Below are 15,117 nucleotides of genomic sequence, written 5' to 3'. Positions count from 1 at the left end.
TCGGTCTGGAAGTAACAACATCTATTGAGGTTCAAAATTACTTTAAATGTGAAATGCAAAAATATTTTTACATAAAGATGAGAAAATCCGCAATTTTCCCTTAGAATCTGAATAAAAGGGGGGGGGGGCTAGGGGCACGGGTTAATATTCATGGATTGACTTAAAATTTTGCAAGGATCATTTATTTGTACAATGGACCAAATTGAGGGGATGTCTCGTAAAATATCTAAAACTTCAAAAATAAGGACCACCCTAATATCTCTCTCTCTCTCTCTCTCTCTCTCTCTCTCTCTCTCTCTCTATATATATATATATATATATATATATATATATATATATATATATATATATATATATATATATATATATATATATATATATATATATAATAAAAATAAAATTTAAATATAGTTGCTTATGGTGAACTAAATAGATGCACAGATGTACATTGTACATTCTTTGATACAAAAATATTTGCAAGTGAACATTTTTTTTAAAGTAATGAAAACAGAGGTAAGTTTAAAGGACAAACTCTTAAAGTACCAATTACTGGGTTCGTTACTCTATTTCCAAAACATTTTATTCCCATATGTTTTCAAACAGAAAACTTATTTTTAAGCTCGTTAGAAATAGTTATTTAATGTAAAAATTGCAATAAATGCTATCTCCAATTTAGAATTATTGAAAGTTTGCAGTTACATTACTCAAATAATTTTGAAAATGCTTCATGGCGAGAAGTTGGAATAATTTATCTCATTTTTTTTTCATACACGGAATTTACATTGATTTAAAACTAGATAAAAATCTTCCTCAGCTTATATTCATGTGATTTTGTTTCAAAAGTTAATTTTTCTTGAAAGCAAAGTTTCATATTTTTTCACTTTTTACCTAAAATATCTTTTCAAACACTTTTCCTCAAGAATAAAAAATCCGCTTTTAAATTAACTCAAATACTTTTGAACTCAATTTTGAATACCTATTCACTTTAAAAATAAACTTATCTGATGTTTATATCGTTAAAAGTTGCCACAAAATCCAACAGATGTCGCTGGAGTCGGACCGAGTTTTTTGTTTGATTAATTGATTTCATACTACAACTTTTATTGAAATGACTGAGCCTGATAAGACGCGCATCGAATGAAGCCTTGATAAAAGAAAAAAAAATACCATGCAATATTACCCTTCCAAACAGTGACGACATATATTAACATTTTTTAAACAAATTCAAATGCGAAAGATTGATTTTAAAAGCATAACCATGGAAACAAGAAATAAAATATAAGAAACTAAATGCAAAATAAAGGAAAAAACATAATGAATTCAAAAAGCGTAACCGTGGGAACGCGAAAATAAAATGGATGATAACCTGAACCAAAATGACATTTTTGGAATTTGATTTAAAAACGCTTTTAACTTTTTTCCTTTGAAGATAGAAGTTAAGTTTTTCGACCATAGCTCGAGAGAGATCTGGAGTGAAAAATGTCGCTTTTTCCAATGGTATCAAAAAGAAAACTATGGGACAACTCCTTCACTTTTTATAGATTTATTCAATGAAGAAAGTAGAGCCTAAATTTCAGCTAAGCTTAAAAAAGTTTGAGCTAAAAACGCAAATTACTCCCGCCGTAATTAAATTAGAGCATTGAAACAAATTGTTAAGAAAGCGGAAAATTCTACCCTTTTCAACGATAGATAATACTAATAGGTGCACTACAAACAATAGACTTGTTTTTAAACTACCGAAGATAAAAGATAGCAGGCAGAGTATGGAGTTAAACTTAAATGAAGGAACAAAATGTCCAATTTTCATAAAAAGAAATAGAATATTACAAGATCATGACCTAGCATAAATAAAAGTAACCGAAAATATATGCTGTGTAGCAAGTAAAATGAATTAAGTCTGCACTTACAGCTTCTGTTATACGTAAGCAAATCATGCAAAATAAATAAGTTACCGATAGAAGGAAAACCTGGAACTTCAAAAAAAGTAAATACAAAAATTGTTATTGTGCTGAAGAAGAAAAATTAAAAATTATTTTATAACTTTGAAATTATCAATAAATTTATTTATTTTTTCACTCTGGATGATTACTTAGAAAGCACAGCGTGTTACAGCAAAGTTGCAGAGCCGCCACAGCGAGTCACTAAGTTCACAGTCACAAATTGACAGAACAGTGATCTCACAAGAGCCACGCCGGCCCGAAGTGACAAATTTCTGCCATGCTTTCACGTGACTTCCCTATGATGTCGCTGCAAAAAATATTGCGTGACCAGTCGGTTTGTGAAATTGCACGAAGAAGCCACAACAACGTCATTTTGTGACGCCGCATCAGACTCATATTCGAAATTTACAGAACTTAGACGATGATTTTGCAGTGACCTTTCGTGACCGTCACACGATGACGGGGATGTGAATATCATACAACTTTCGCATAAGTGTCCTATTCTAGTGCTATTATAGTACTTTTAAGTACATATAATCTCTCTTACTCTTTTCAAAGCGGCATTAACAAAGTTAAATATTTGTCCACTACAGCAGCAATGCTGTTATTCGATACAAAGAAAAATAGTATAATGTACTTTTTCAGCATTATATTCTACCTGATTTTTATGAAATTTTACGTTTAATTACGACCACAAAAGATCAATTAAATATGCTGCTGTGAAAGCAGATTCTTGTTATTATATATAGCTTCCAGTATGTTATTTTAATAGGATTATTTAAACAGTGGAAAAACATATAAGATAAAGACATACTAACAAAGAGTATACAATCAAAAAGTAGTTATTAATCTTCCTGTTACACTAAACACATTCCAAATTTTCAAACAAACCGAGCTTGGGTCAACATTTTTATTGAAAATATTATTTTCTCACTTGTTAATTTTCAAAGTAAAAGCGGCAGGATCTTCATTATCATTTTCTGAATAGCTCCTTGGTACCTAATTTAAAGTTTATTAATCTGCAACCAAATTCGAGCCTTTTGTCCCGGTTGCCTTTTCAACACCACCGATGAAAAAGAAAACTGTGAAGGAATTTACCCAGTAAAGATTCCGCGAGCGTTAAAATGACACAAGCTTTGTAATCCGGAGCCTCAAATTACAGCTCTTACTCCTTTAATTAAGACCCTGGCTTTGCTCCGGTATTGATTTGGTGAGAGGCTGAAAAGATTTTATCGGCAATTATTTAAGCGACTACATTAAACATATCAAAGTGTCCGGATAATATTAACGCTAATTAGGTTTCTGTTTCTGTAGTGGGGTTTTGTTTTGAGAGGCATCAAATTATAAAATGAAGAAGATTTATGGTTGGAAATCATCGACTCGACAATGTTGTTATTTCATAGTACAAAGTCTTGATGATACAAGTTAAGTTCTTGGAAGTAACAGTGCTTGATATTGATCACATTATCTTTATTAATAATAAAGATAAGTCTAATAATACTTTACTAATAATAAAGGTGTCTGTGTCTCTGGATGCCTGTGTCTCTGGATGTCTGTGTCTCTGGATGTCTGTGTCTCTGAATGTCTGTTACGCGCATAGCGTCTAGACCATTCGACCGATTTTCATGAAACTTGGCACAGAATTAGTTCGTAGCATAGGGGTGAGCACTTTGAAGTGATTTTTCGAATACTCGATTTGGTTCTTTTTCTATTTCAATTTTAAGAACACTTTACCGTGCAAATTATCATAACTTGACGAGTAAATTATCATATCGTGAACGATCAAATTGCCACAACGTAAACGAGCAAATTACCATAACGTGGGTGAGTAAATTAACTTAGCAAATTGGCGAGAAGTTCATCATCAATTATTCGTAAATATACAGGTGAAATAAATGCCCTCCAGTTTTCTACTGCGGGCAAAGCCGTGCGGCTCTGGCTAGTGAAACTATAAAACAGAAACGTAGAAAAATATTTTTTGGTTATTAATTCGAGATGAGTTCTTTTCCTTTCTAACTTGAGCAACATTGCGGCGGAAACCTTTCGATAAAATATCAAATTTGTTAATCTTAGCATGTTTTTATTTGCTTCATTTTGCGAAAAGGAAATTTTATTTTTGTTTTTAAAAAATCTTAATTGATTCTCAGGAATTCTGTATTGAAGCTTAGCTCTGTGTTATGACCAGATATCTACAAAAATGGTGAAATCTTAACGCCAGACAAATTGCTTCTCAATATTGATATTAAAATTCTGTGTAGCATCGCTTCTCAATTATTACTGATGTAAAAGAACTAGTCGCCAAGGTATGTTTTCAGTCTCCCGGTGCCTGGAACCTGGATTATAACAGTAGTAGAGGAGAGTAGGGATGCATGGGACACTGGGAGAATTAGGACACCCATAACTATGCTTTAAAGGAACAGTTTTTAGTTTTGGGCTACTTAACCAGATGGAATAACAATCATAGCCCCATATTTGCCCATATTTGCTGCAGTAAATCCTTTTAACAACAGTTTTCTGTAAAATTAATTTCAGAAAAGAGTATTTCACATCAGCAAAGATGTGAAAAACCAATCTTGTTTAATCTAAGTTTTATTATCGCATTAACTAACGTTGACCTATTTGTTGATGATGTTTTATGCATCTAATAATATGACTTTATAAAATAGCAGTTAAATTATGCCTAAGCTATAGCATAACCCTAGTAATAAGCCTGTTGACGTAACAGCAACTTGACCCACGCTATGCCCAGTTGATAGAAGTCAAGAAAAAAAAAATAAATAAATAAGTAAAATAAAAAAAAATAAAAAGTTAAGAATTTTTTGTTCGAAAGATCAGTCGGTAAAAGTTTCGAAATTATTATTCAATAGGAAAATACTAAAAACATTACGAAACATTTTATTTTGTTACGTAACACTAGCAATAAAAAGTAGATGAAATTAAATCTAAGAATTATATCAACTATACCTTATCTTCTGTATTTACCATTTTAAGTATTTTTAGTGGTATGTTTAATTTAATATTCTAATTGTACACAATTTTTATTCCTTTATGCATTATGAGATGATTTTTAAATTGCTTCAAAGTAATATTATTCCGTTCGTATGGTAATTGGTGGGAATAGACTACGTCTATAGGAAAATAAAAGTACAAATCTTCCTTCGTTGGGTAGTGAAGAGAACGTTTCCCATAGCCTCGAGAGGTTGGACATCTTATTTGTTGATCTGCGGGAGGCATTTTATTTCCCTCAAACCACTCAAACTCAACCGATTGTGCCATTCCCCCATCCGCCACTTGGGCACGTTCCATGCAAGGGCTGCAGTGCCCTCCCCGCCCTTGATAGGGGGGGATCACCGTATTTTTTTTTTGCAAGCAATAGCAATGGTGACGTGCCATTTTTATCTACCAATTTTAAGGCAAATAAAAAAAAAACGAACTTCATCGACGATGTAGTAAAAACCATGAGCAGTGTAAATGCCCCCCCCCCCCTTTCCCACCGAAAAAACAAACAAACCTTAAAAAAAAAAAAAAAAAAACTACAATTGTTAATTGCGAGAACTAAATTTTTCAGATACAGCTTCCTTTTTATTAAAAAACTTTTCTGGAAAATAGGCTAAATCGAAAGGCATTCTGCAGTTGACATCATTGTCAGATTCAACAACTTTGTCATTTTATTCCTGTATTAAATATAAATAATTTTGAGTACTGCTAGAAATGCAGTTTTGTGGTAAAACTGAACCTAGTGAAATATAAATTTTGGCACATTATAAGTTCAAGTAATTGATTTTATCTTCACATTAACCAAATACTGGCTGACTCATACGATGCCTTCCCTTAGGAACACACTTCAAGCTGATAGTGATTAGTCAACCTAGTCATTGTTAAATCGTTATCAGATTCAAGATAAAAATTGTTAAATGCAACAAATATATATTGGTTCGACTTCGATTGTTCTTGATAAGTCGTTCATTATGTGTAGCACACTGTCCTCTTCCGATTTCTCGCTTTTCACATCTCTCGTTTTTTAAGTTTTTTTTTTTTTTTTTTTTCGAAATACGAGAAGAAGAAACCAAACAATATTTTATCGATCAATCAGTCATCAAAAAAGATTCAACTTCTTCTCCATAGATGGTGCGTCAACACCGATAATTAGAAAATCCATTTTTTACTTTCTTCTGTGTCTAATATATTGAAAAAAGTATTGGATTCGGACAAATTCTAATTTCGAATTTTAACGGATTCGAACGTTTTGAGGTGTGCTGAGTCCGTTTCGACCACTTTTGGGAAATGTCCTTGTGTGTGTGTGTCCGTATGTTTGTGACCAGTTTTTTGTGGCCGCTCTACAGCAAAAACTACAACATGAAATCGAATGAAATTTGGTACACATATGTGCTCCTCCCATTGATTTTTGAGCGAATTCCTCCAAGGGGTTTGGAGCAATGGGACGTTTCTAGAGTTATGCGTGCCTGCTATTCACCAAGAAGTAATTGGCGGAATCAAACAAAATTTGGTCCGTATGTTGCCTTTGATAGGTACAGGTGCTGATTCAATTTTGGTGTCAATAGCTCAAACGGGAGTTAAGCAATTTTGTCGGTGGTACGTTTTTGTCATCAATTGTGACTGCTGTATCTCAAGAAATAATGAACGAAAACAAACAAAAATTTATCGACAAGTAGCCTTTAGAGGGTATAAGAGCTGATTCTATTTTCACGTCAATAGCTGAAAAGCGGGTGGCGCAATCGAACGTTCTTTTTTTTCCCATTGTGAGTGCCATATCTCAAGAAGTAGTGCCACGTTCTGGATGAAATTTGGAATAAATGTGAATCCATATGTAAACAGGAGTTGGTTCAATTTTGGCGCAAATCACTCCATGGAGGGCTAATTTTTTTAACAATCACGATTGCTAATTGTTTTTATTTGACCGTCCTTGATGTTGTGGTTTCTTTTTCAGCTTGGACCAGGGGCCTCTGCAGCACCACTGGCCTCTGCAGGCGCGCCTCCTCTGGTCCTGACCACTGTCCCCCGGAATCTGATGGCGTGCAAGTCCTACACACACGCGCGCTCCATACACACTCACACAAGCGGGTGCCTTTGCACACATACACACTGACAACATACGCCCTGACACACACGCACTCGCGCTCCATACACACAAGCCTAGCCTACACATGCACGCACGCCTACACACACACACAACTATACACACGTAACCGTTCAGGAGAAGGGGCAGGCTTGAGGGGACAGGGGCCGTGTCTATAAACAATAACTCCAATGAGTAGGGTCCTGCCTAAACTCGTGATTGCGAAAAACATAATTTGAATTCAAAATTTCAGAATTCAAATTAGTTTATTTATTTTTTGTGAATAAAAATAGCTTTATAAATGCAACAATAAGAAAGATAAACCGTAATATACTCTCGTATGCGTATTTTGCGTGATTTTAATTTGAAACTCTGGAGCTCGAATACGCTACCTTGCGGTGATTAACAATACTACCGATAAAGATAAAACATCCCGTTCCACATGTTTTCTTTGGGGTAAATTACAGGCTTCAGACAGTTTGTTGTGAAATGTAATTTTAAAGGAATAGAAAAGCTTCTCACAAACACGATTCAAAATTAATATCATTTCATTCATCCTTTTTCATCCTCCATTAGACAGTGGCTGCAGCCCCCCCCACCCCCAGGGCCGCGCCGTCCCTATGTGCAAGGTCGTGCGGCGCACGACGGCGCCAGAGTCAGAAAGGTGCCGAACTCTACCAATAAAAAAATGCTCCAAATGAAAGGAAAAATCTCCAACCAAAAAAAATAATAAAATTGAACTTTTCATTATTTCTATAAAAGTAACGGTGAAATTATACTGCTCATTAAAACAAGCAATCCTCCTTGCTGCTTATCCATAAGGGAAAATTATTGCCTTGTTGTGTCTAAATATGCTATTTTCACTGAAAACACATGATGCTAATTAATGCCTACATTAGCATTATTCTTCATGTGTGGAGCCATGAACGTTATTTCGGTATGTATATAATTTCACAAGGTTGAGCATACGAAGCAGCGCAAAAAATTTGTTGTTCCCCATTTTGATTCTTGCGGAGAAATGGTATATTATAATTCGTGCAATATGTCTTTTTGTGATTGTTAGCTATTGTTCTTGGTATTTCCAATATACTTGGTATATACATATATTGTACAGTAATTTAGATTAATTTTTAGTTCCGAAAAGTAACGACTTGACCATAATTACTCAATTCCACCACTCCCCCCCCCCTTTTTTTTCAACTATTTGTACATTAAATTAAAGAAAGAGCTTTGGACAATGTGTTTGTTTTAGATATTGAATTTAATGCCGATTAACGATTGTATGTTTTAGAATTATTCGTTTCACCGGCAAGTTTCAGTTTCAGATTTTTAAGTGGCATATCCTCTACAATATTGTCCTTCAATTTAGGAATATAATCAGTACCCTCCTGTTCCGTGGCGCAACCTGAAGGGGTAGGGGTCCACAAGGCACCCCTCTGGTTGCACCGCCCCATGCCCCCCTCTTGTCCAGAATGCTTAGTTGAATACTTTTCAAAAATATTTACTATTGAAGGAGGGAGGGGGGGAACGCGTCTTTGGAAAACAAAGAGATTTTAATAAGAAAAAATTAATGATGTCGGGGTTAAACTTTTTTTTAAAAAAACTTTATACTTTTAAAATGAAATCTTTGAGTTAAAAATTCTCAATAGTTTCAGCTTATTGTCAAGCTACTTCTCCTCCGTCCTATTTCTTTTTTCTAATTTCTTTTTCTTTTTCGTATTTTCTATTGATCACGTGAAAATAAGAAAGTTTTCAAAATGCAACTCCCCCGAATCCCATCCCCGCTAAAAGCATTACGGAGCATCTCAAGTTTCGTTTCCTGATCCTCAATTTTGGAAAGCTCACGAATACGAAACAACATCGCTTGAAAATCACTTAAAATTGCGTTTTTAGAGCTTCAATTTCGAAAGATTACCGGTCCTAATGTTACCAAATATGGTCTTACAATCACGTTTTTAAGACTTGAATTTCAGAAAATATTCAGGCAAAGGCCTCCGAACCTCCTTCTCTTAAAAAATAAAAAATTAGGTTTTTCAAACATAACTTACGAAAACTTTAAGTTAGAATAGCCTCTGAACCATTCTCTTAATATCATAGAATACTGCTTAGATTTTTAGGACTTTAATTTTGAAAAATTTGGCAGGGAGAGCTCCAAAATTCCCTTATTGTAAAAATCTTCAAAGTTGTCTGCAACTGCGTTTTTGGAAGTTCAATTTCGAAAAATTGAAGGGGAGAAAAGAATCGATTTCTATATATAAAAAAAAAGGATCTGGTAGAATCCCAGAGTTCCATCACTTATTCTAACATCAATAAATATGGCCTATAATCACGTTTTAAATCTTCAACTTCTATAAATTAGCGCGGGGCCCCTTGCATCATCCCCCCCTCCATAACACCAGAAAAGACCGTCTAAAATGGCGTTTTTCAAACTACAAGTTTCAAAGTTTTTCCGGGAAGAACCCCCGGACCCCTCTTCTTAAAAGAAATATTTTTTTCAATTTGTGCCCCCTCCCCCCCTAAAACTATTTTCTAGCTGCGCCACAGCTCCTGTTGTCATGTTTTGACAGGCACAAAAGTTTATTAATTGTTCATCGCTTAGAGATTAGATAGATATTCAAGTGACTTTAACTTAAGATATTAAAGTATTTTCTTCCTCCAAAACACATTTAGCAAATCAGAGGAGTTTCTGAACTCGGAATAATTCCGAGATATGAAGTAAAAACGTATACCATATTGCGAAATTAAATATTCACACATTTATTTTGTATCAACTAAATGCCAAACGTTTTTTTTTTTTTTTTCATTTTATATTTGTCTACAAAACTTCCCTTCAGGTGTTAACTATATTTTCCTCGAACGCCAGAGCATAAAGGCGCTCAAAAGACATTTGCACGACGGCGCCGATCAGGCTTGGCGCGGCCCTGCCCAACCCTATAGTATATTGGAGTTGAGAATTGTTGAAAAATGACCAGAAAATCGCGATGATTTAAACTTTTAAACTGTTGCCATCTTGTGTTTGTTAACAAGTAAATGTTTGTAATTATTTTAAGCAATGATTTTAAAATAATTTTCAATTTTTATTATTCTATGCTTTGTTTTTGAGATAAATCGGGAATTGGGATGATCGTCAAGGTTTTGCGTGTGTAATTTTGTTTTTGTTGGGAATATTGCTTAATCGTCAAGCATATGGAAGGATCAGAATTATAAGAAAGATATAGAAGAAAGTTTCGTGATGGCTAGTTTTTTGTTCATTTAGTGCAAATGAACCTCTCATAGCGGACTAACGCGTTTCGCAGTTCGAATTTTTCTTTTATCAAAGCGAAATTTAAAAGCTCAATTTGGCTTTTGCTGCATTTTCGTTGAACATAACTGAACTCATATCTCGAGAACTATTGAACTAGTAATTTTCCGAAAGAGTGCCAAACTGCGAATGATTTAATTTTGCCAATAGCGATGAAAAAATCTTTAAATTGATACGTTACTTATAAAGCTTGAAATATAAAAGAAGTTGTGCCGTACGAAAAGAAAAAAAAAACAAAAAAAAAAAAAAAATAAAAAACAAAAACCTTGAGATATATCATACAGTGAAACCTGTGTAAGTTGACCACTCGCGGTGCAGTACTATGGTGGTCAACTTATAAAGGGCGGTAATGATTCTTTTTATTTTTTGTCATTTCTTGCATCATGTATTCATTTTTTGAGTAATTCACCCTTATTATTTCTGTTCAATTCACTTTCATTGTTTAACATGATTGAAAGTGAAACAATAATTAAAATACTATTCAAATAATTTTGTTATTTTTTCCCTGTTTTTAACTATATTAGACACTGTAGTTTTCGAAATTCCATATGTGCCGGCTAATTTTCTCTTGCTTTCTCCATTTTCAATCAATTTAATATAATATTTCATACTTTTTATTAATCTCAAGTTCAACTTACTTTCTTTTCCAAGCCTTTTTTGTACAACTTATAGCACAAAGAGCAATAAACGCGACTCTCCCAGTTCATAAAGGCAAAATTAAACTGTCCTATCTCTTAATCCTTTAATAAGAAACATGTAACTTTACTCATTAGCAGGTCCAGATCTGCGTATCCGCAGTGCGAGGGGCTCGCGTCCTTAAAGGAGCTAACAGCCCTAAAAATTGAAGAAAAAAATAAAAAAATTAGCACTTAGACTTATTCACTTTACAAATAGACACTGCTGGCCACTAGAGAGGGGCCCTACATATTTTGTTTTAGGCCCAAAATGTATAGATCCGGTCCTGCTCTTTTTAGCACAATTCCTGTGTTGCCACAACATATTGCAACTGAAAGAAAAGACTTTGAACTTTTCTACTGACACCTATTTTCATTGAACAGGGTACAAAAAGCTATCTCAAATGGAACAACAAATGAAAAAGAAGTTTGGAGAATAAAGAGCAGCATAAGCTTTATGCTGCTGTTTAGTTAGTGAAATGCTATTCTGTCATCAAAGCATTAAAAACACTTTTGGAAAGCTAACAAAAAAAAATAATGAAAGAAAGAATAATAATAATTAATAATTAAGTAATAAAATAAAATGATTTGCTGAAAAAAGTTTAAAAAAAAAAGTGGTCAACTTACAAAGGGTTTTTTACAATACTACAGACCAAATTTGGCGTACATTAGTGGTCAAGATAGACAGGTGGTCAAGATAGAGAGGTGGTCAAGTTACAGAGGTTTTCCTTCATTATATGAGATAGGACTAATTCCGTTCCTGACTAAAGCGGTCAACATAGACAGGTGGTCAACTTACTAGGGTGGTCAACATTACAGGTTTTACGTACATGATTTTATCCTACGAACATCTTTTTGGATATTTAAACTTTCATTTAGAAGGATGGAAAACGTTATACGCGTATTCAACATTTTGGAGCTGGAAAAAAGATGACTAATGCAAAAGAAATGTGTGTGTGTGTGTGTTTTTTTTTTTTTTTTTTTTTTTTTTTTTTTTTTTTTAAGTTTAAAACCATTCAAACGATTTTTTTGCTAGAATCTAAATTTCGTTGTAAGCGTTTTAACAAAAAATTAAAATGCTTGAGGCAAGTGCGAGAATAATTATAATAAAAACATATACACATTTAAACATAAGTATAGAACAATTACATAACAAAAAAATTATGAAACTACGTCGTCTTAAAATTGTTTGAAGTAATTTAAATTTGTATAGTGTTGACGGTATGAAACAAACCAAAACGAAAAAATCTGCATTTTAGCTATATTTAAAACAGTTTCATAAAATTACTCATTCCTTGAAAGACGAAAATGTAAATGAAGTAACTCAAAAATGATCAACCGTGTTTTTTTTTCTTCTTTTTTTGCTCTTTTTTGCAGTTGTATTTTTAATGATCTCTTTTGTAAAGCTAATGTAAAATAAACAAACGTTGCTTATGTCTCCCTTGTGCGTTGAAGATACAGCTGGAAAACGGTATTTTACTTAGTATTCAGTCACTTGAAGTATTTGTTGTTACAGGGTGTTTTGTTTCCAAAAATGACTGATACATTTGAAAAATCAATAGTAACTGAACGGGCAGCGATGGAAACATACCGTTTGTTGTATTATGCTTGGAACAACAGTAAATTTTCAGACAAAATTTCAAAATTATTTACAATGCTCCTCAACAGATGGCGCTGCAGATATTTAGAGGAGGCTGCAGGTGTGTTTGAAAAATTACCGTTTTTCATTGCATATTGCAAATAAACACTGTTTCTGTTGCTACCCGTTTAGTTTTTATTAATTTTTCAAATTTACCAGTCGTTTCGGCGATTGTACACAATGCGTTTTCTTTTACATCTTTTAAAATACCTGCAGCGCCATCTGTTGAGGATCATAGTAACTAATTTGAAAAGCTTGTCTGTCTGAAAATTTACTATTGTCCCAAGCATAATGCAACAGACGGTATAGTTAGTTCTATCGCTGCCCGTTTAGTTTTCATTGAGTTTTTCAGTGTTTTCTCACGATTGGGGTTCAAAAACTATTCTGTATTTAAGTATCTTTTGAAATATTATTACATTAAATTAGTTAATGAGGGATATTTATTTGTAATTGTTATTTATAAGAAGTCAAAATTTAGAAATTATTTCCAATGAACAATTTTTTGCAGATTAAGAGTTGACTTTCCTATTTTTTAAATTTTCATGAGATATATCTTTTTAACTGGCTACTTGGATGCAATTCATTCATCTTAAAGAAAATCTGAAGATTCAAATTTGTTCTCTAACTCAGCGTTTCTTAATATCTTTTATTTGCGGAACCCTTTTTATTGCTCACTTTTTACGTGGAACCTCTGGTTTTTTGTCACCAGTTTGCAGTTGTGTAGCCAGGATTCTGTTCCAGAGGGGACCTTGGTTCTTACCTTTAACGGACTATCACATTAACTATTTGTCATTAAATCGCTAATTAAATTGATTTCATGAACGATCACGCTAATTATTTGTAACTGTTAGTTATTATTTGTTATTGTAAAATACCAATGCACTCCTATTTGTAACTCTGAGTATCTTTAAGGGGTTACAGTAACCCAAAAATAATAAAACGATCGAAAAAAAAAAAAATTATTGCTTTTTTCAAAATTTAATCTATTCTGAACACAGGGAAAAAGTTTCATTGCTTTAGTTCAAATATTTAAAAAGTTATGAGTGGTTTTAGGCCATGCTCGCTATGTGTTCTTATGCAAAATAAAAACTTTAAATTGCTTTTTCTCGGTGATGGTTTTTTTTGTGTTTCCATGTCATTAGAATCCCTAAGGATTTTTTTCTATTAAACATACAGCTTTAAAGTAATACTTTTTGCAATTGGGACAACATATTTGACAAAACTGTGCATTGGATAAGCATTTTATAAATTACTCAAATATTTAGAGCATGTTAAACCTTAAAAAACCAATTGATTTTTATAAAAAACTTTGATTTTTTACATAATTAATCACAGAAAATTTTCTAATAAACTCATAAGCAAATGAATGCACAGATTTTTAGAGATGATTATAGAGATCGTTTAGCAAAAAACTTTTTTTTAATTAGTGCAAAAATAAAACAAGCCTTAGGGATTTTAAAAAATTGAAATTTTCCTCAATTTTTGAATTTTTAAAAAAAGTAGGCAATATTTTTTTATTTTGAAAATAAATTATTGATTACAAAACAAGTATGCATGTTATGGTTTCAAAGAAATATAAAATTTACTTAAATTTAAAAAATATGTTTGAAAGGTACTGTGACCCCTTAAAAGGGACAAATAATCTCAGAATTTGTGAATGAGTTATATATGATTAAAATATTTTTTCAATTAAGAAAAGAAATACTTACCCACAATTCAACGATAGTATCACTTAAATTTACACAGAAAAAGTTTTTAAATCTTAAAAATTGAAATGTTTTTAATTTTTCAACATTTTTTTTTTAATTTACAGATGGACTTAGATGTTACTATGTGCTCACGTCAGACAGAGTTAGAACATTTAGATGTCCATGACTAGTACTGCCCCATAAATTGGTCCTCACTCGTTAAATGTTGATATTGTCTTTTCAACTGCTGCCATAGATACCGGGAGAGTGGCTAGTATCAATAGCAGAATATATGAAATTGACCTCAAAAATAGTAATTTTATGCAGTATTTGGTAATGTTGTAGAAAAAGGGGTTTGGTGTGCACTCCCAAAATTTTTTCTCTATTGAAATCACTTTTAAAATATCTTTGGTGACATTAGGGGTTTGAAGGCTTCTTCCGAAATTTTTCGTAATAGAAGTTTTTAAAATGCAATTTGAGGCTATCTTTGGAGACATAAGGTGAGATGGAGGTGTTTAGGATTGATCTATAGGGAAAATTGTGAAGTTGAAATCTTGAAGGCACATTCTGAGGCAATTTTTGACAGTATAAAATTTGCATTATTTTAGGCAACGAATGAAATTAGTCCTATAATGACTAACTCTGATGGGTAATACCGCTCAGATTACGAAAGTAAAAGTAGCGAAAGTAAAAGTATATTATTTTTAATTTTGAAAAAGCGTTAGCTTTATCGTTTTATAAAGAACAAATTTGAAAAGTGTTGAAAGAAAACAAGCAGTCTCATAGAGCCCCTGAGAG

Source organism: Uloborus diversus, chromosome 5 (genome assembly GCF_026930045.1).
Source record: "Uloborus diversus isolate 005 chromosome 5, Udiv.v.3.1, whole genome shotgun sequence".
Lineage (NCBI taxonomy): Eukaryota > Metazoa > Arthropoda > Arachnida > Araneae > Uloboridae > Uloborus > Uloborus diversus.
Note: the sequence above shows the minus strand (reverse complement) of the source record.